Source organism: Syngnathus floridae, chromosome 2 (assembly GCF_059516105.1).
Source record: "Syngnathus floridae isolate MCC-2025c chromosome 2, RoL_Sflo_1.0, whole genome shotgun sequence".
In the NCBI taxonomy this organism is placed as follows: domain Eukaryota; kingdom Metazoa; phylum Chordata; class Actinopteri; order Syngnathiformes; family Syngnathidae; genus Syngnathus; species Syngnathus floridae.
The window spans coordinates 21931695-21954476 of record NC_142414.1 but is presented as its reverse complement, the minus strand read 5'-3'; the positions used below and the strand labels follow the sequence as shown (position 1 = coordinate 21954476).

The 22782-nt window shown below is 42.6% G+C and overlaps 1 protein-coding gene across 3 annotated transcripts in view; it reads left to right on the top strand.

Annotated features, from left to right (window-relative positions):
- Positions 1-22782, top strand: part of rerea (arginine-glutamic acid dipeptide (RE) repeats a) — a 118760-nt gene that overhangs the window by 4669 nt on the left and 91309 nt on the right. Inside the window, exon 1 of one of the 3 annotated variants that reach the window (XM_088399095.1) lies at positions 1542-1774. The exons of 1 other annotated variant lie outside the window; for it this stretch is intronic. The gene's annotated coding sequence lies outside the window, so the exon portion shown is untranslated. Of the gene's footprint in view, positions 1-1541; positions 1775-12097; positions 12209-22782 lie in introns of those variants that run through there. One more of the 3 variants, XM_088399091.1, reaches the window with a different exon arrangement.

Below are 22782 nucleotides of genomic sequence, written 5' to 3'. Positions count from 1 at the left end.
CTGAGAGCTTCCGCAGCAACAGAGGGAATTCATTCTTCAAAGGTATCAGGCAGGAAGATGGAGGTCCCAAAATAAAAAAATACCAACAGGCGAAGCTGTGAAATAGAACGCTGGATATGCTGGGTTTGGCTGTAGAACAAACGTGAGTATAAATTGCTCACGTGAGGTAGTTGTACGTTCTGTTCCCATTCCAAAACTTAAGTGGCAATTCTCAATTGACAAACAAAGGCCTCGCTCATTTCAAATACATGCCTTTCTACAATAAAGTTGAGGTACTACAGTAGTCTTTTTGTGTTGTTTTTAAGACTCTTATTAGCCTCATACTGCAGAGATGAGCTTTGACTTTGTCCTGTTCAAACTCGCATACAACAATTTTCGCTCAAGTGCATTGTGTGAGCGTATTTCTTTTGCGCTTGATCCACATGAGTGATTGTGGAAAGTCCTAATGAAGCGTTGGCTAACATTTGCACTGAGTTGACACCGTCTCAGTATTTGTTCAACGTATTCACGCAGATGACAGACGGTTTTATAGAATCCGTGAAGCAAAGGCAAACAGTAGTGCAATTAAACTACCGTGATTACAAAAAAAAAAACAGTCAGCCATTTGCCATCGCAGTCAAGGAAGAAAATGAAATGGTGTAGGATCAGCTGGCTTGCCCCTGAGGAAATGGGGAAAAGGGTGGGTGGGGGGTAAGATGATGAGGATCAGGAGGAGCGCTTTGCCGTTGTGTGGGTGTCAGTACTTATTAGGTAAGCGATTGCCTCATCTAATGACACGGCATGGTGCTAGTAGTGCAGAAACACAAACAATGCATACCAGTGTTTTACTGCGCAGCTGCCCACTTTGCTTAGACATACTTTCTAGCTAGAATATTTTGACATCTTTTCCGACGAATCCCTTTTCTCCTTCCCTGGCAGCGACACACGTTTACTCCTTGGGCAAGACAAAAGGCCTTTTTTTCTCTCGGCGCACTTCCTTGCTGTGGCGCATTTGAGAGATGGAGGTGATTTAAGGCTCGCGGTACAATAGATCGGTGTGCTTTTCTCTCTGCTCTCATTGTTTCGATTGACGGCAGCAGTAGTTTTCAGCTGCAATCTATATTGGCACATAAGGCTTCATCACCTGCTCTGTTTGCCTTGCTGAGCACCACCACAAGGGGAGCTTTTGTCCTTTTTTTGTCCCTGTAAGGTCACCATTGATATGTTTGACCCCGTATGAACACGAATGTTAACTCTGCCCTGTTTGTTATAATAATCGAGCAATGACCTGGTTTAGTTGAGTGGAAGCATAAACTTTGATTGGCTTTTAGGTGGGTAATTTGGACCCCGACTGGGAAAAATATGCCTCAGAAATCTGTGATGTATCGATCGTTGTCATCTGTGACATCACAAGAGACTTCATGAAATTGACCACATAAAGCATGTTTTCATGTTTTGTGATGCCGCCACAAAAAGTGACTCGCAACGACAATCGTCGAATAGAAGTTTGAACACATTATGTAAGGACAAAGGCAGTGTACTTGGATGACTTAAATAAGAAAGCAAAAGTCGAATTTGATTGGATTTTGAGTGCGCCGCTTTGCTGCTGGTGTCTCTCCAATTAAGGAATTCAGCGGCCTCTTCGCTTGGTCTCTCATGATAATGAGCAAAATGAAGCGCTCATTCTCATCTGTACACGCATCTCCATCCAGGCTGCTGAGTCCAATTTAGCAAAGTAAAGAAAATCAAGACCAAAAGAATCTACCTGTGTGCATATTCATCACCAGATAAATGGGTGAGTACGTTTGATGTTGCCGCTCCAGTCCAACTTTATTTATTTAAGAACAATTCTACTGGCCAAAGCAGAAGATGACATAACATGTAAACAAATAAAAACGCCAAGGGTATAAAATCACTCATTTAGAAAATAATAAAAAAGAATATGAAAATAACACAATAAAAAACTAAACAGCAACATCTTAAACGTGTCAGACAGTTGACAATGTTATTTATCAATACTTGCTTTATGATGGCGATACCACTGTGTTACATCACCTTTCCTTTTAACAACACTCAATAAGCGTTTGGGAATTGAGGACACTAATTATTGAGGTACTTGATATCTGGTGTTGTATTTTGCGCCTAAAAATTTGCCACACGCTTTCAGAAAGACATTGCCTGACATTATTTCTTAAACCGTTGGACTTGCAGTTGGATACAAAGTCATGAGTTGCATTAATCGATTAATCGACAATTAATTAATTATCAGATAATGTGGCAACCATTTTATTAATTTAGTCATTGAGAGCCATTGCTGAACTGAAAATTGTCCAATTCCTCTGATTTCAGCCTCTCAGCAGTAATTATTCTCAGATTTCTGTTGAAAGCAGACTATCTGTTATTGTTTGCTCAAAATATACGCAAACAACACAGTCGTGTTTTTATTTTATTTATTTTATTCTGCTTCGTTGCGATTGCGCAGAAGGCCCAGTGTGCTTACGGATCTCTGATTTCGGATTTCATGGAGACGCCACACAAGCCAATGCTGAGTTCCCAGCTTATGTGGCTCTAAGGAAATAACCACCCGGTGCCCTCGCCCTCGCCCTCCCCCACGGCACTCTCCACTCTCCTCTTTGTGGCTTGCCTCGGGTATGCTCTGTCCTTGCTCACACCTTTGCCGTCTCGACCCGGCTATTGAGCGCCCCGAGCCCCCAGTTTAGTATGCTGGTACTTAAGGCCGGATCGACTGGGTTTAAGGATGAACGTGGTGTCTCTGCGCCGCAGTTCCAGCAGCCGTCACAGAGAAAATGAGTTTTGAGGATTGGGTTTAGATTTGCCAATGTAGCACTTCCACCCAGGCAGGGAGAGAGAGAGAGAGAGAGAAAGCGAATGAACAAGTGAAGCACAGCAATGCTATCAAATAGATCAATTTGTAATAAATCTGTTGCCTCAAGCTGTTGTTCAGTCCAACTCACTATAAGTTGTCTGCATCTCTCCGGCAACAAAATGTTTGTCAGGCCGGACCTGCAGAGCGCCTGCAGCTCGCTTCATCTTTTAATTGTTTTGGGTTTTTTTTTTTTTTCCTCTGACGCTTTTGCTGCTCTCTTATCAGTGCATTCAGTTGGGCACAAAAAAATAACAGGTGTGGTTGTAACCAATCGACGTGACCGAGAGCTGAAATGACCTACGCTACTGTCACGTTAACTCTCCCCATTATCAAATATGAGCCATTCATCAGGATGATGGAGCTATTGATTAAACTCTCAGCTGAGGTTGCTTAATGTATTCGCCAAGGGTCATTTCACAATATAAGGATGTGTTGTAGTTGCTGCTTTTATCCCCCCCTGAAAATTAAGGGAGTCCAATTTGAAGGGCTCTATTATTATGACAACGGTTTGATCAGTGCAGGTAACAAAAGAACGGGTCTCTCGTGGGATCCCGTGGCTCCTCCTCCACTAGCAGCCATATGGAGCGTACTAATTGTGTTCTACGCCAGCCATTTTCACCCATCCATCAGGGACTTGTGAGAATGCTGTAGCTATAATGTCACCAGCAGTGGGCTGGTCTTGTGAAAGAAACATTAGCAAGCAAGATGAGGAGACAGGAAGGCTATAAGCCGCACGTATCGATTGAACCGCTGAGCAAAATTTTCTGTGCCTTTTTAAAGGTGTAATTTGTATTGTATGCCTTTCCTCCTTACCCGGCGAGCAACCTTCACTGCTGATACAATCTCATTCTAGGCATCGGGCCAGCGTATGCGTGCACTTGTACAGCTAATAAAAGGACTTCTCTCGTAATCCCTTCTTTCGGCGCACAATTTCTCCCATTAATTTGCATAGTGTTCATTCATATTCCGACGGTCCAGCCAGTTCCTCTGCCGGTGCTCATCTGTTTTGTTTAGTGACAGCAGAATTGCTGAAGTAATGGTGTGGAATGTAAATGTGACATTCTCAGTATTTGCTGAGCCCTCCAGGGTGTTGATTGGTCACATAGTGTTTGAAGCGCTAAGTGTGACTGTGGCAAATCAGTGTACATTTTAATATAATATGCAATCATTAAAGCGGCACCTTTATGGAAATGAGATCCTCGGAAAGAGGCACTGCTGCTGCTAGAGAGGTTTTAAGAAAACACTAATGTGAAATCAAAAAGAGAGCGCTGTGTCCCTCTTGACGAGTTTCGAGTAATTATTGAAATTTATCTTTTCCGCAGAGCTGTAAATCTGCAAGATATTTCCTGTTAATAAAGCGACAGAAGCAGCCCAGGCGTTAGGCTGGGAAATAAAAGGCAATGAAGCCTCCAACATCCTCTCCCCAGCCCCGGAATGAAGCGGCACAAGCCCTAATTAACTGAGAGGATGAGCGGCTCGCCTTTTGCTAATGAAGATGCTCCTCTAGCTGCATGCTTCCAGCGCTGTCTATCTGGCTTTGGCTCGCCTCAGGTATTTTCTACCCCCTCCTGTAATATGTGTGAAATCGTGGATGTGAGCTGTGCACTGATGCACAGAGAGAAGCTCTTCTGTTGCCAGGAGGTGTCGGCAGTCCTGCACAGGAAATCGGTGAGCTAGATGATGATTACTGTCGCTTATGTGCAATATATTGAGAGTGGGAGAGACAACATTGATCTCTTGTTATCGATTCCGTGGATCCTCTTCAAAATGACAATAAAGTTGTTCCTAGTGTCATCTTGGAGCACACCTTTTTCAAATCAGCGGAGTAGCAAATTACTCCTGTCACCGTCAGCCGCCCCAAAGCTCTCGCCGCGTTGTGTGATCATCTTGCGAGTTGAAAGTCAGGTTAAATCTCGCTTTGCTCGCTTTTGTTTGGGCTTCTGTCAGTGCCGCCACGTTGCATGCTTTGAAGCACATCATGTTGGTTTTGTAGCACTGCCTCCATGTAAGCCAAAGCGCTCTGAATTTAGAGGGCAACAAAGTAGCTGTAATATGATCTGATGTAGTGCTTGTAGTGAAGGCACATGTGGTGGAGGAGGAGTGGGTCATGATTGATTGTTGGAAAACAGAGCTTGCTCGAGCTCCCACACACTATTTACCTGCAGCTTTCCTCCATTGTTTTTTTTTTTCCCCTTTCCCTCTGGCTGGCTGCGATATTCTCCCCTTGTCGCCTTTTTCCCCTCTTTGTTGTCGCAGGCAGCCCAAAAGCCCCTGGGGACAAACGGACAAATAGAAGACAGCAAAAGGTGAAGCTCTTCATCTTTCTCCCTCACCAGCACTCAGACAGACAGGTTTCCAGGCACTCAAAAAAACGAAACAAAAGGAGGATTCACAGTTGCTTACCTTGAGGTATAGCACACCAGGAGGCTCATTGTCTTATTTGTCAAATGCAGAAAATATGAAGTGCTGGTTGGTTGGTAATGCAGGAGGGATCCATTTTTGTTCGGATTATGTACGTCACTCCAGGCGATGCTGTGTGATATTAGCATTTGTATCATAGAGCAGTACAGTAAATATGTCTCGAAAATCTTCTATTGTTTAATTTAGTGATGTTTGATACCACTTTTTTCAGGCTCTTACCTCAACTCTTAAGTAGTCACTGAAACAGATACCAAGAAATTGATACCAGTACTTCTGATACATAACATTGCTATTAAACTCATGTCAGATCATTTCAAATAAAGAACTGATTGTTGACATCTGACTAAAGGCGGAGCAGTCATTCCGCAATAAATGGTGTACTGTTCAAATGAAACACAAATAGCTCATTCTTATTTTGGATCAATTTGTGAAAAATTTAAAATGAAAAATAAAACTGAAACCTCCCTGAGATTTAGTCTTTGTTCAAAATGAATTGAAATGCAAAGTACTACAGGTTCAATTGTTAACTATGACACTATGAAGTTGGAAAAGAGGTTGAAAAACTTGAAAAATGTATCGCACTTTTTTCACATCAGATGATGTTAAAATAGATTTTCACTTAAACTATTCATCACAAGAAAAACATGTTGAAAGATAAAATCTAAACAACTACAATCGTCAGGAGGAAAAAAATGCCGTTGACTGGTATCGGCACCCTTCGCAAACCTCGATACTTTGAAATAAGTCCGGTATTGTCCTGATACAGATACTTGCCCATCCCTTGTTTGTGTCATAGTTGAAGTGTGGGGTGCACAGTGTCTAAAAGCTAGTGGAGTATTTCTTTCAATGACATTTCTTTACGTACGTGTTCAATACTGTATTTCAAGAATACCAGTATTGCAATATTCAACATCCATATTACATATGACATGTTTTCCAATATTGTGCTGTCCTATTTCAGAGAACTACTGAATGGAAGAAAATAGACATATTTACAAACTTAGGGTGGACATTTCTCTGCATTTCCTATTTGGAATATAATGATCGTGCTCATTGTTATGATTGTGGCGTGCACAAATTGCCAAGTAGCTACGTGTCGACTCATCAGTATCCTCAAGGCTATTTCTATATTAATTGTATATGGTAGAAAGTATTTGGAAATAGTGTATTTATATCAACATCTATAGAGTTGAAAGGGGGAATCTTTGAAATGTAACACACCCACATTTCCATCTTGCCTGTGAACTTGGTCAGGTTGTGATGTAAACACCGCACTCCAGTTCCAACGGCTCATTATTTGCCTCTAACTTGAACGAACTTGATTAAATGCTTGCCTCATTTGGAACCATCCCAGCTGGACTCCCCCACAGGGTCCGTCTCGATCAGCTCTTGATTTTTTAGAAATGATTAGCACCTGCTGTCGCGCAGATTTTCACTTAAGTTGACATCTTTGCAGATTTCACGCGTGTGACTGAACTGTCGGAGAGGTTCGAGCCGTAAAGCAAACATTCTGCTCTGCACAAAACCAGTGTTGCTCAGAAGATGGTGGCTCAATAGAATACATGCCAAAAGCAAGACTGGTGGCTGCGGTTTAAATTTCAGTCCTCTATGTGATCGCACGGCTTGGAGTCGCAGGGGATGAGAGTCCCCCACCACTGGGCACAGGGTCCCCCCCTGAGAACCAAGCAGACTTGCTTCTTTTCCCCTCCAAGTTAGGCTCTGTATTTAACACTCGAGCGTTTCCATTAACAAACTGAGAGCTTGTGAAATTCCGAACATAAAACTAGACGCCTTCTGACTCCCTAGAGTTTTATTTGTCTCGCCCGTGCTGCTGTAAAAAAGATGACAAGAGACAGAGGGGAAAAAAAAACACAAAAAAGAACACGTCCTCTATTTCCGTCTCTTTTGTCTGATTGCTTTACTCTACCTTTGGAGTGTGGCTGCTTGTGTTACCTCGGCCTCGGCCACCTTGTACTTTCTGTTGCGGCGAGATAAAAATGCGAGCTTTTCTTTGGGAGTTGATTGTAGATAAATAAACTCAGAGTGGTAGAGGTCACGGTTTGCTCTTAGATTCCGAGTATATTGTATTTGTAAGCTAATTAGCAGTAAGGGAGCTCACGGGCAATGAGGATTGAAAGGCGTGCTTTAATTGTTTGTGGCATGTGAAATGAAAAACTATAATGTGTGACTAGAGGCCCCAGGAGACAGCAATCTGGTCGGCAGCTTAAGAAGAGCGTCCGAGAAATGCGTTTGCACATGTCTCCTTCTGCTTCTTCCGAGACATAAAGCTCTTTCAGGTAATTGGCCAGCAGCAATTTCGCTTCACGCTATGTGTTATCCTGTGCCGAGGCCCGAAGAAAACCTTGCCGGGTATCACGAGTGAATCCTGTGGTTTGAGCGTGTGTGTTTGCTTGCAGTGTTTGCTTGCAGTCCTTGTTCTCTGCACAGCTCTGCAGCACCACCTGATTTGACTTGGTAATGGGCCATTGATGAGTCTTTGGGGGAATTGAAAAAGGCTCGCAAAGCTGTGCTGCCAAGACAGTGCATGAAACGCCACCATATATGTTTTACATTGGAATCGACACAATTCATAATCAGACTGTAAATCAGACTGAAATGACTCCTTTTATAATCGAGCGTCAGCTCTTGTGATTCCTATGCCTGTTGTCCGCTGCGTGATGTTTGTAAGAATGATGCAGTGTGACCAAACTGCACACTAGTCTACATCATTAAGTATATCTAATGTTCACAGGCTTGAATTGAACCATGGCGACGACAGAGTGACTCTCAGGCTCTTAAGAGTGTCGCCGGTGAGAGGAAATTTTGCATTTGGCGTAGTAGAAATAGAAATCATTATCTCCCCCCTCCATCCTTTGTTTGGGGCTGTTGAAAAGAGGATGTATTTGTGCGGACGCCGTGGTGAAAGATAGAAATTTTGCAACAAGATTATAGTGAGCAAAATAAAATCAATAAGCCTATTTTACCTCACTATTCACATATTTGTCTCTTAAAGCCTAGCCTCACCTTTTCAGTCGTGACACTGTTGACCCACATAAGACCACGCACTTCCGAACCAGAGGTACGTTAATGGACAAAACATATCAATATATACAAATTTGGAATATTATTTCGGTACTGTTTAGTCTACATATCATCCCAAGTCCGCAAAAGGTTTTTAGGCTCCTCACGTTACAGTATAAGGACAACTTAGCTATGTCTGCCATATAGTGGTGAATTGTGATATTCCAACTTAAAACTACTACAGTCAATACCTGCCTACTTTTTTTTTCGCTCTTTGTTTTATTTGGGGTGATTTAAGGAAAATAGCCCTCGATGATATTGTATTTAATAAAACTTGTAGCAACTTAATTAAAAACAATGTAAACAAACTGTGCATTACAATTATTATATTGCTATGTCTTTTGGTGTGCCTAACTTGACCACCAGGGGGAAAAAAATTCAAGCATGAAGAGACGAACAAAGAAGACTTTCACAACTGACTAAAATGGAGTGATTTTGGTTGATAGATAAGATGAAGAATCCTGTGTGTATAGTACTTACTATATTGTACTACTTACTATATATATAAATGTCTTGATGCACCATTTATGTTCAAATATCGATTCTAGTCCGTCCATAGTGTTTTTATTGTGTGTTAGCATCAAGTGTGTGGTTGTTTTGAATAAACAATGTGCTCCCTGGTTTGTTTTGTTTGACAGTAAACTGGTTGGGGGGGTTAAAGAGTGTTTCACCTTTTTTGTTTTTACTGTCTGCTAAACTGCTGCTTGTCACGTGAGTTGAATTAAGGCCACAGCCACCATTCAAAATGTTCCCCTTAAATTGAGCAGAAAGATAATCCAAAAAACGCCCATTAACTTGAGAAATGTGTAAATTGGGAAACTCGTATCTCAAGGCGTCACGGCTACAAAAGTATCTTACATTGTCCAGGTATACAATTTAGGTGGTAATCACGGAGACCAAAAGTCCAAAGATTTTACGTGTTTTATCATATGATTTAGCAACACTTCTAGCATGTGGAGATTTGCATCACAGTAGTAAGTACTCGTCATTAAGCGCATAACCACACAAAGCTGCCAGATGGCAGCTATCAATATCTAACATAGATACTGTAGCAATAAAGATATTGCAACACTGTTAAATAGTCCCAGTCCAATTCTGTTCCCCAACAGCAGATTGAATCCATATTTAGCAGAGCTCATAGCTGAATGAAAAGTGCTCTCGGTGCTGAGAACATAAAAGGTAGCCAAACCAGGAGTAGTAGGGGAGATAAAAGCAGCTTGCTTGAAGCACTCTGTTATTTGAAGCACATTTCTACCGCTGTTGATGGAGCCGCTAACATAATAATTCATCTCGCTGACTTTTTATCACTCAGCGCGCAGCACACACACATACATAGACACACACGCTCACTTAAAGTAGCTACACACAAACAAATATTCCTTTCGACGCCACGGGTCAGCCCCTGCTAATATGAAAGTGATTCAGAGATGAAATGCTCATCATTTTGCAGAGAGGTGCTGTGAACAAAAAAAAAAAATAAAGGGGGTGAGGGGCAAGGACTGCCTCGCTGGGGCATCGTGTCTGTGTTATCTCCTCCGCTAGTGCTGCAATTAATATTAATGTGCTTTAAAGCTCCCACCACCACTCCCACCCTCCCGCCCTCCCTCCCTCGTGCATGCATGTGTACAATGCAGGGGAGGAAGAGAGCAATAAAACCAACAGGATAAAAATCCAAGTAGGATACGACAGTCGTCATGTCAGCTGTCTTTGCCGCTGGACAGATAAAGGCAAGTGTTGAATTGTGAATCTCCGTTATTGAGACAGGAAGGTTGTGCTGCGTTTAGGTGTCTACTTGTAGCCTCAGCCATGGCGACGCTCCGGGCGGTGAGCGGCCTGCTTATTTAGTCGTGTTGTAATAATGCTTGACCTTTTCCCGGGTCCACCAACTGCCCTTTAGCGCCTTAGCCTCCCTTCAAATGCCCGTGTGTGTGTGTTGTGTGTGTTGTGTGTGTGTGTGTGTGACTCAAACACACACTGGCAGGGACTGGAGGAGAAACGAGCACCTCCTTTGCAAGGAGCTTCATGGTCTGCCAACTCCTCGAGTGGATTGTTCCAAATTAGTATGCATTAGGTGGTTAGTGCAAAGCATTTAATTATGCAAGATGGCACTAAACTGTCTATGTTATGATTAGCCCAACACGTTACACCCTTAATTCTTCATTCCCCCCCTCCCCTTTGTCTCTTGGCGGGTGAGTGGGGGTGATCAGCTGGCGAAGGAGCCGGATGCGCCCTTATTTCCCTTCAGACCATCGCTTGTATCTGCGGAATTTTCTCCCTAGAAGTCTATTTCTATTTCCTGTGTCGGTGCATCTCCGTGGCGCTCCCCATGATATTTAGTCAAACCTTGTGGAATCAAGTAGCTTACTTGTACTGTATTTGCTCGGCCGCCTTTCATGGTAGGCAAAACACAAAATCTTGAGTGGTGGTGCCAAGGTGGAGCGTGGGCAAGGGAGGCAGTTGTGCGGCTGCCGAAGAAGCCCAGCAGCTCCCCGGAGGAGCGCATTATACAGCAAAGATATCAAACCATGAATCATTTACGCTCGTCCTCCCCTTGCCTTCTTCTACCCCTGCACGCCAGCCAGCCGGCCGGCCGCATACTTTGCCTTTCTCTCTGCATCTTTAATGAAGGATAATTGAATTTGATCAAAATTGGCGACTTTATGTATTATTGAACGTGTTGCCTTTCACCATGGACAAGTTTCTTGTCGACAGTTAAAAAAAAGATCAATAGCCTGTATATCGTCTGATTGTGTGATGGGTATCTTGGAGGTGAGAGTTCACACTAAAGCTGTTGTACATTCGAGTTGTGTGTGTGTGTGTGTGTGTGTGTGTGTGTGTGTGTGTGTGCGTGTGCGTGTGTGTGTGTGTGTGTGTGTGTGTGTGTGTGTGTGTGTGTGCATTTCTTTGTTTCAAAGATGCTAGTTTGTTTTAGGGTTGAGCGATAATTTAGATTTTTTTAATAGGTAAAAAATACATGGTACGATTGTTAAGGAAGAAGCAGATTGCACTGGCCACTGTAGCTATAATATAATACAAAGAGGTGAATGAGTGAGAAGTAAATGAGAGGGTGGATATTTGAGAAGCTCTTTGCTGTATTCATTATTGCACGTGTGCATTGTAGTGACGGAGACTCTTGACACTTCACTTTTTCAGCTGTCGGTACAAATTGAATTATAAATACTACTTAGTATTATTGTAAAACACAATATGTATGTAGATGCTATATTGGTATAGCTTAGCGGTGGCTGGCTAGGTGTCGGTTTGTATTCAAAAACATAATTTTTGTTGTGACTTGACCTGGCATTTTTAATCGGCTGTTATTTCCGCAGCATTGCAAAAGCGTTCAATGAATGACATTTGTAATCGCGGTAGAAATTAGTGGCTACTCCTGAAATTTCATGGCAGAATCCCTCGATTTGGACAACAGATCTGTCAGGGTCAGGCCGCATCCCTCGGCAAGTTTTTAGAATGGGAAGTTTGTATACTTGCATCGAGTCCTCCATCTAGTACACCTTCTGACTTTGAGTGTGGCTGCAATCTTTATCACATGTAATGACTCATCAGATGCAAACTCAATCAATAGACTATGTGTAACTATGTGTAGAGAAATGAATGTGACTTTTCTGTGTAAAACAGTTAAGACTTTGTCTGGAAGAAGATCAAAGCTGGAGTGATAAACTGGACAGCCGTGATGCGACACTGATGTCATCGCATCGCCAGAAACATACAAAGGGCCCTGTTAAATTGCAATGTTGTCATGACTGCTGCTCACAGCATTTGTGTGCCACCTGGATTTTTGTGACATGCTATGCTGGCAGTATTCCGCTGGAATTCACACAGGTAGGTGGCATGTGTTCGCATTACTGCTGGTCTTGCATTTTGCAAGACATATTTGTACAACAGTGTAACATTTTATTGTGTCATACTTGGAACTTAGTACGTATGACATAACAGGCTACGTATTTCCTTTGAAATCAATTTGTTACACGAAAAGCTGTCATATTACGTTGTTTTCCTTGTTTCTCAACCAACATAATGATGATACAATACCCCCCAACTTATTGTGGTGGAAACCTGAAAAAAACCTAACTCTGCCCTTAATAGAATAGAAATTACAATGGAAAATATATTGAGTAATGATACCTTCCCAAAATGTTTAGCAGTTTAAACTGTAAATATACATCCACAAAACACTCATATAATTTCAAACTCATCTTACAATATTACTGAAGTAAAGATGCCTTACAGATGATTTGATTTAAAAAAAAAAAAGCATGAGAAGTGTTGGCAAAACACGTCACCTTCCCAACCTGCAAAAATAGCAACTGGAAAGACCTTTGTTTTTGTTAGATTGATCTTTTTAATAGCCAATCAGCAGAGCAAAAACATTCACATGTGGCAAAGGGTCTCCAGAATCTCCGTTAATGTCTCCCCGACATATAAAAATGACTACTGCTATCTACTTTATTGGTGCCATTTCAGGGCATTACAGACAGCCACAAGTAACTACTGAGACAACATTTATCCATCCATCCATTTTCTGAACCGCTTAGTCCCCACGGGGGTCGCGGGCGTGCTGGAGCCTATCCCAGCCGTCATCGGGCAGTAGGCGGGGGACACCCTGAACTGGTTGCCAGCCAATCGCAGGGCACACAGAGACAGACAACCAATCGCACTCACACTCACACCTAGGGACAATTTGGAGTCTTCAATCGGCCTACCAAGCATGTTTTTGGAATGTGGGAGGAAACCGGAGTGCCCGGAGAAAACCCACGCGGGCCCGGGGAGAACATGCAAACTCCACACAGGGAGGGCCGGAGGTGGAATCGAACCCGCACCCTCCTAACTGCGAGGCGGACGTGCTACCCAGTGCGCCACCGAGCCGCCTACAACATTTATTTATCTATTTATAAATTGCTAAAGAAAGGTTACACACAAGCACACTCACAAATTGGTATTGACTTATAGTCTTCACCTACTTTGCGGAATACCTAAATGTAGAAGGATAGAGTGCAAATTGTGTATTGTCAAACGGCACATTCATCATGCAGTGTGCACGTAAGGATGCTATTGTAATGTTTGTTGTGTTGTCGCCGCCGCCGCCGCTGCTGCTGCCGCTCTGTGTTTTGTGTGAAAGGTGGATGGGGCATGAGGGTTAATGTGGTGGAAAAGAGTGATTTAGGTCAGCGGTCGTGTCCGCATCTGTCACACTGACAGGCTGGTGCTTTACAAGCCTCTGTGTGCGCTGTTGAATAAAAGAGAGCGGCAAAGACAAGGGACGAATGAGCCGACCGTTCGGCTTTGCAAATGGAAAGGAAGCGAAACCTGACTCGACTGTGATTTGTGCTTTCAGCGACAGGCGCGCCGTTACAAGCGGCCGTTTGATATAAACCTAATCAGCTTCACCTCTTTATTGAGGATCAAGACTGTTAAAGCCGCCGCAAATAAGTGAATGTCTCCCTGTTTTCTTCCGCGGGGTTATCCTTCACGCCCGTCATCGTCTCGCTCTCACTACATCTCCCTCCCCGTGCGTCTCTCAATAACCTTTCCCGTGCTTCTTCATCCGCTCACTCCCTTCATTTTTTTTCAGCCAGGAGTGCACTTGAGTTTCTGTGTAAACACCGCAATCACTGATGAGGAAAAGAGCTGACGTCTCTGCGCGGGGACTAGAGGGAGCCATTTTGTGTTACTTATCAATGCGCGTGTCTGTCTCTTTTAAGCGCAATTGACCCATCTTCGCCGATTCCTTTTGCTCGGTGTTTGCAACATTGTAACAATGCGTCCATTTAAAACAAAAATAATCATGATTTCTACTTGATGAGCCCGTGGCAGATGGTCCCTTTCCCTGGATTATCTCCCGTTTTTTCCATATGTTGACTTTCACATCTTATAATAGCTAGATAATGTTGATGAAACGATGAATGAAAAATCTGCTCTTGACTCGCATATTTAACAGCATTTGTGAATGAGTGTAGGAGATTTGGCGAGTATATCTCTGAGCATTAAAGTGATAGACCGATGTATTTTTTAATCAAAATTAAGTATTGAATATTTTAAAAACAGATTATTCTAGCCATTATTCCATTAATCTGATACAGTTTTATGTGTATAAAAGCATTTCCCTGCTTACTGCTTATCAACCAATTATTTCTGCTTCTTTGGTATTTAATGATAAAGACAGTTGAGCAATATCACACAAAAAGGGCTGATGGTCGTTGTTTTCTAAAATACTAGCAGATGTTACAAAATGTATTATTTCGACTAAACACAAAAGATCAGTCTGCTTTGATGAAAAACTATAGAAATCACTTATTACTTACTTTTGAGAGACTGAAGTCAGAACATTTGGTTAAAAATGGCTCTAAACGATTACTCGATAATGAAAATACTTGACGATTAAATTGATAATTAATTTGTTGTTGATTAACTGATACTTTTTGATACCTCTAATCAAAACACGTGTGCTGTATAGACACTCTAAGCAGCACAAATACTGTGTTAAAAAGAACAACTTCCATAAATCTATTATTATGCGAATGTAGGGCAACTGACATCGGTCAGTCGAGTAATGTGGAGGTTACCCTCTTTCATTATCTATTGTTTAATTCTGTGTTGTCACTCACTGTCTAGTCTTAGCTGTTCAATCACTCATTTAGCAGTTAACAAACCTTTTGAGATGTGGCTGTGTCTTGTCGTTTTTACTCTTTTGATGGAATCTTGCTGTAAACATTTCTTAATCCCATCTTCAAATACATGGCTTGCTGTCATGTCCGTATCAAACACGTTTCACAGCGCAGTCAATTCCTCGTCTTTCTTTGCTACGTTACAGCTGCTCTCTGTTTTTTTTTTATTGTGAGCGCCAATGCCCTTTAGAGGTTTTAGTCGAAGCACAGCAACATATTCATCGGCAGCCCACGGCCTAATCAGACGGAGCGCAATCATTGTCAACCAATTGTGTTCCTCTTGACCTCCCACATGGAGGAAGCCTGCACTGGCTCTCCAGAGTGCCACCCCAATTACTGCAGCGGTAACGGTGATAAAGAAGGCTCAAATGAAAATGGCTGATTGACGAGGATACGCAGGGCTCATAATGGGATTATAAGCAAGGTAACGGTAATAGTGTTAGCGGCCCCAGCGGCGCAGCGGGATTCTAAACACTGACCAGGTATTTTGTGATTTACCCCCATCTGCATCCTCGCTCTAATGTGCATCTAAGCAGTGTCCTCATGGGGCACCTCGAGCCCAACCCCGTTGTTCGACCTCTGCTGCAGTGTCAAGGGGCGTGTGTGTTTAACAGGGCTTTTATGCTTATATGAGCCGCCAGTGACAGCCTCCCTCTCGCTCTCACTCTCGCCGTCTTTTTCTAGTGACAGCTGTGGGATCAGAACAAAAAGCTGTCAATTTCTAAAGCAGCAGCCTGCCTTATCCTTTTCTCTCAAACTCACACACATGCGAGCGAGCGCTCTACGAATGGCACAATTAGGAGGTAACTGTGCCAAGAATCAACACTCAAAGCCTATTTTTACATTATTTATCATCTATCTACATAAAAAGGAGAAAAGCCCTCACATATGTGCCACCTTGCCGAGGAATGATATTTGTATTCTTGAATTTCTGAAACAGTGCGGCTCTTTGTGTCAGTTCAGAGCTCCCTTTTGTTGTCTGACAACATTAACGGAGGCATAATTAATTGACCTTGGCAGCTCCAGTGGCAGGTGCCGACTTCGACGTGATCCAGCGCTTCCTGTTGAGCACCCAGTGAGGGTTTTTTTTTGTTTTTTTGTACTCGCACACATTGGACTTTTGTGGATACGTGCGTGGCATACTACCAGGCCGTACCTGAGGGGGCACCCACCCCAATTTGATTTTGCCTCCCCAGGCTTGCCCAGACCAATGAAGAGCAGAGCTTACTGCCCCCTTCTCTACTCTCGCCGGTAATTTATTAAAGCAAATGCAAGCTTTTTTTCTCGCGCCCGAACGTTTTGATTTTCGGCACTAGCAGACGCTCTCATGGTAGATAAAAGACTGACAACGTTCCATAGAACTCCATAGCACACTGCATCTGTATTTACTGCGCCACTCGGCCTGCTTCTGTGAAGGGAGGAGGAGGAGGAGAAAATGGAGGATAGGCTGCTGCATTCATGTGTCTTTACATTGACATGTTTCATCCAGGAAAGCGGCAGTGGACAGTTGGCGGAGAGTGAAACTGTCAATCAGTCCTTTTCTACACGCTAGTACAGCAACACTATATTTACTCCCATAAAAACTGGTGAAGGAAGACATTATTGCTGCTCTTGACATTTTTCACTTATTTTCTTCTTGGTCCTCATTTTAAGAGAGCAGGATGATTGTTGGTTTCTGGCTCAGATGTTTTTGCTGTGATGATAGAAAGCAATTGCCATTCATTTTTAATGTATCTCTATTTTTCACATTTGCGAATTAACCTGGTTGTTATTTTGAAGTTTAGTAGTAGAATAAATGGGATGCAGTTAAGGTGCAATGATTAATTGACAACTATACTTTTGATGATGTATTGTTTAGATATTTTTAAAATTACATTTGTTCAAATTCTTGGGATTTTTAGCTTCTCAATATAGTATTAATCCAATTTCTTTAGTCTCCCATGAAAGCAGACTGATTGACTGAAATCAAACTTAGCTTATTGTTTGGCAAACACAGATAGCAATTTTTTTTGCATATCTTCTGACAAGTTATAGACTTCAGTAACTGAATCATAATTATGTTCTTTGTGCAATTTCCATGCTTTCAATTTGACTTAATGTCCTGTTTTTAAGTTATTAACCAAATCTGATTCATCGCTTAATTGGTAAAAAAAAATCAGCAGATTAATCAATTATTTAAATAATCGTTAGTTGCAGCCTTAAAATGTGGGTAGTATAATTATTTTCGCAAATGCTCACCTACAGCGATGATAGGTTAATGAGTGTTCATAAATGATTAAAACTGAAATCTTTCATAAGTTGGACAAACATAAACAAAGCAGAAATCAACTTCTCTGACGAGGTTCACCGGGATGTCATGTTGACTTTCTCATCATTCCTTTCTGCTTGAATTAACACTGCAAGGAGTCGCCCTTCTTCAGGGTCACCCACTCAATGCAGCCGACAAAAACTCATTAACCTAACTGGAGTAACGTTTGTATTGATTCTCCTGATGCACTGTAATTGCAGTATCTCGAGTTTTCAGCAGCAGAACCTGTAAGGGCAAACGCAATCCTTTTCAGGGTCAAACTGTTGCCAACATATAAATACAAAAAATCAAGTGCTGCCAAGAATTGAGGAAAATATAATTGCTTCGATCAATAGTTGAAATTATACCTATGAATTGAACTGTGATCCTAAACCGTAGTGATGTTTTTTCAGCTACCATAAAAAATATGACATGATTTGATCCCCCAAAAAAATACACCAAAAATGCACATGCACACATAGATGATACAAAGGAGCTTCATAACTTCCCAAGCTGAACTTTGCTCCTCCCTGACTTTCAAAGATTTTTAGTCTATCAGTCAAGGTTTATTTCTTCAATATGATTTCTTGACACCAATTACTAAGTACAATAAACTATGATGAACAACTCAAATGTTTCCAATTAGCCACAGCATCACTGCCCTCTTGTGGCCCTTTGGGACATTACAGCAAGTGCATTAAACCGCAGATAGGTGAGTGTTTCAGCAAAATGCTTTGGACAGGTACCGCAGGAGGAACAAACAGGTGAATTTGTGAATAGTGAACTGCAAGTAGGTTTTCATTCTAATTTTGCAGCAAGTATTAAGTAAAATGAAGTTAAACACAATTTTTGAGTACTGTATTCTACTATATTTCACCTTGTCTCACATTCTCCCTCCTCCCCCAAGCTAAACATACATGCTAATCTATTGATGCTTGCTGAATCAAGGTCTCACACGAGGCACTGACATCTTTTGCCTTTTGTACAATAGTAGATGGCGCATTTTTTCTTCCTGAAAAAATTGATGAATTCCAAATTGTACGACCTTCTCGGTGCTTTATTCATACAATCCTGGTGCAAGTGGGTATTGTTTCAAGTAACCCGCTGTCTGTCATGTTCCTGCGCCTTCATGTCGTACGTAACGTAGCCTGTGGTGACAGGAAGACTAATGCATTCATAGCGCTGCCACAGTCAGCAGCATTGCTTTACCTTTGCTTAATTGAGGAGAAACTCCCCTGACGCCTGCTTAGCACAGCACCAGCTAGGCGAGCAGCTAAAGTCTAAACCTTTGGAGCTGAGGCCACCCAACCTTGACAGAGAAATAAAACAAGCCAAGACCGCTCAGGGACTACTGGGGGGGGGGGGTTACGGGGGATGATTTAATAATGTTGATGAGCTATTACGCCAACCTTCAGTCCCGCTCACATGCTCTCTTTGTCATCGCTCTTTACATGGAGAGGTAGGCAGCCCCCGACCAACTCTGTGCCTGAAGGTGTATTCAGATGGGCCTGCTAAATATTTCAGAGCCTGAAGACAGAGTAAAAGATTTGCGAGCAAAAGCCAGAGCGCGGGGAGCAAAGAAAATCTGTGCTGAGGGTTTTGACATGTACTGTGGCGGGAGCTTAGAGAGTGTAGTCAAGGGCAGCCGGGACAGGCTTGTGATTGGCTGACTTCAGAATGTAGTCAGGGTTGTGTGTGAAAAAGAGTCTTTGTCTGAGTACTGTAAAGCAGTGAACATGCGTACTGATTTTTAACAGTTTAACCATTTTAAAACTGTGCCCTATCTCACACATGACCGTGGGCTCTCATCGACTCTTCCTCGCCGCCATTCTTCTCTCAGTTGAGCGCTTGGTGGCATAAAGGTCGGAGTGGACATGAGTAGAGCTGTGCATATGAATTTTGGTGACGATTAGAGAACAGAAGGAGACAAAGCAAGCCAGGGAACTGTTTTACAATGCTTGCCTCCTCCCTTCTTTCATGACAGTCAGACATGAAAAAAGTAGTTCCCACCCATAAATAATGGGCATCATAAAAATGTGATAAATGTAGTCGTAAAAAAAACCCGCATGAACTCTCGACTGAATTTTAGTTGCCGACATCCTTTTTACATACACAAGTACCAATGTTCAGGCCGTTGAATTCCTCGCCCAGTGCCGCCGGAAAATGAAAAAAATGACACAAGTACGGCAGTATAGAAGGAATGCTAAAAATGGAGTAAACTATATTGCCAAACAACCAAGTTGAGTACAATTTAAGAGTATCTTCCCATGGCAAGACTGAGCATGACAATCTTGCCTCACTGTCCTCAAGGGGCTGCTGTGAGTTTCAATGAGGTGATGAGAGGTTGGTGTCAGGACACCTGCAATGTCAGGTGCAGAGAAAGAGAAGAGATGGAGATGGGTCGGCCCGGGCGAGCTAGTGGTGAGATGGCCGAGCAAAGAGAGCTTTTTGTAATTGGACAGCGCACAGGAGTCTTTGCCCCCACTGCCTCTTTTTATCCTCCAGCACCGCTTCACTCACCACTAGTTATTACTCAGCCATTATCAGCTGCTCTCCCAATGCACACCGCTGCTTTTTATTCAAAAGGCCTCACTCATACAAGGCTGGTGGATTTATTTGTTGTGCAAGTAGCCGTCTCTCTTATTCATTCCGCCTTGGAGTGTTTTGTTTGCTTTTTTAGACCATTTAATCATGGCTGAATACCCCACAACAACAACACAGCACCATAACCACAACTTCAGGCTTAAGACTGTACGATGCGGATTTTAACATATTCACCTCATTCTGAGCTCAACATTTTTGCCAGCAGTTTGTGGGGATGTTTTTTTCCTCATTTCCAAATCATTTTATTCATAACGTTTACACGTGTTGTTGGTTTTGCCCTATTCTGCTCTGGTCGTTCCACAGTAGCACCGTGCTTCGTTCTGTTGTTTTTGTCGCTTTTATGAAGATGTTGGATTGCTACAAGAGTCATTCTTGCAATTTTTCATGTGTGATTTATTATTCCACGCGGGTGTATTTGTATCTAAATTTTGGTGCGTCTTGTCTTTGTGATAAAGTCTCGTTGACGATGATATTTTGTCCTAATTTTCATTGATGACAGAAATACTAGTGTGAGCGCTGCATATTTCTTTGTGAGTTATGTTCCCGGCATACCAAACAAAGTGAAAAGTAAAGCTGCTCAGAAATATGGAGGTACAATGTGGAGACAGTCATAAACTGCTTTTGAGGGTTTTTTTTTTTGCAAACTAACTGTGATGCTAGAGTTTGTGTAACCCACCAATGAATTCAAAGCGGTGAGCAAAAATAGATGACTCTGTCACTGGGTTGGTTACATTCTGAATGAATTTCTTGACTTCTCCAGAAAAAAAAAGCAATAGGATACAAAAATAATAATAATAATGATAATAATGGACAAACATTGATGATGAAAGAGAGTCTGCTGACACACGTTTGGATAAAAAGGGCATGGAATGGGGTTGGCCCCACGTCACCAACTTTGGCAACTTTGTCCAAATAATCTCCTTGCACGCATTATTCCATATCTCGTCTTGAAAGGGATTTGGGCTGCAACGATATCACACCTGCTATTACCCTGACATTTTCTCTGTCTGCGAGGCAGCCTGGAGTCACTCTCAGCTGCTGCGCTCGCCCCTGGATTGTTCTGCAGTACCTCAAACTGAGATGGAGTGAGGCCATTAAAGCAGTAGATCAGCTGCTCGGCAACACTCCCACAGGCGCTCTCCAAAAAACACGTATGCAACTGGGCAAATACGCATCCATGCGGCCAAGTATTCATGTCGTAGCGCACATCCTCCAAGTGGGACCACCCACATACATCAAACCTGGTTGTGCTGTCAGAACATTAAAAAAAAAGAAAGCCAATTGTGGGACTGCCTTTCCCCCCCCCCAGATAGGGTCAGAGTTGACTTGAAATTACAGACGGTGCCCCCATCAAAGCCAGTGATGGATTTCAACATACACCGTGTTTACCCCTGCACATACACTTTCAGTGACAGAACACAGCACCATTTTGTAGCACCTCAAGGACCCCCCCCCCCAACCCCCCACGTATGAGCAATAGATGAGGTGGTGCCAATAAGTGAATTTGCTGTTATTTCCCCTGGCTCTTAGCTGAAGATGTCAAACCTCCGCCAGTGAGGCAGCCAAGGATGACAGGCGACAAACACATGCGCGCGCACACACACACACAACACGCGCACACACACAATCCCCTTTTATTCTTCTGTGTAATTTATCAAATTGCTTGGGCATGCGGTAAATGGACCCAGGTCTCATCAGAGGAGGAAAAAAATACATTAGGTCGCTTCCAATGTGATTACAGTGAATTTTAAGCATTGTATTCACATTCGCTCAAAGAATTATGTCGACGGTTTGATTGCTTTATAGTTTAACTGGCTACACTTGAGCAATTAACAAGGCTTTTGACTCGTTTACAACAACAACAAAGATGCCATGAATAGAATGTGCAAGTAGTCTTTAAACATTATCTCCCTAATGCCCACACCAGCACACTTTTATTGTACAAGAGGCGGCATGGTTCTCACCGAGTGATTCGTCACAGCTCCTCTTTTTGTATTACAAATCACCTCTCTTCCTTTTGCACCCAGTCCTCTCTAAATCATTTCCTTACACATGTGCGGCCGCCCTCTCTTGCTGTGATTCTGATACTTCATAACAGTGGGAGGAAATTGAGCTGACCTTGAGGCTGCCGAGACCCTTTTCTAATGCTGATGTATGGGCCTACGGTCGCAGGCGGGCAGTAAGTGAGAGTCATGTTTTTATTTGCCCGGGTGCGTGGCCCCGGTGTCAGGACGCATAACAAGGTTCATTTCTCGGCCACTCAAGCTGGCTCCGTGTCACCGCAATTCCAGTCCAATAGGTACGACTTCGCCAAATGTGTCTTTGTATGCAGAGATAAGTGGCGTCATGTTGCCTCGAGGATTTGGATAGCCGCTGAGGGCCACTACTTCTCAATGGTCTCAAGCATAAAGCTGCAGCAGCACTCTTACTTTTGCTCTCTGCATTTCCCATTTGGAACATCCAAGCTTTTTGTTCCCATGGAGTAATTGCAGTGGCGCCTTGGCTCATGACTTTATTTGTTCCATGACCACATTTGTAACGCAATACACTCATGAGGAGATGAGATAGAAACATTTTGAAATCAAGTCATCAATGCTCTCATTAAGTTGCATTATTATTGGTCTTTTTTGTAGAGGATAAAGAATGCCTGTGAGTATTGTTATACTGTCTGTCCACATTTTGGCACCACCATTTGTGTTCAATCAGCCCTTGTAACACTGAAAATAGCTCAGGGCCTCTTATATTAATTAAAAAAAAAAAAGACTATACGCTAAACTGAAGTGAGTTGAGTTTGCCGCCACCATCCAGCAAGGTGCATCTCTCAATCCAAAGCAAAAACA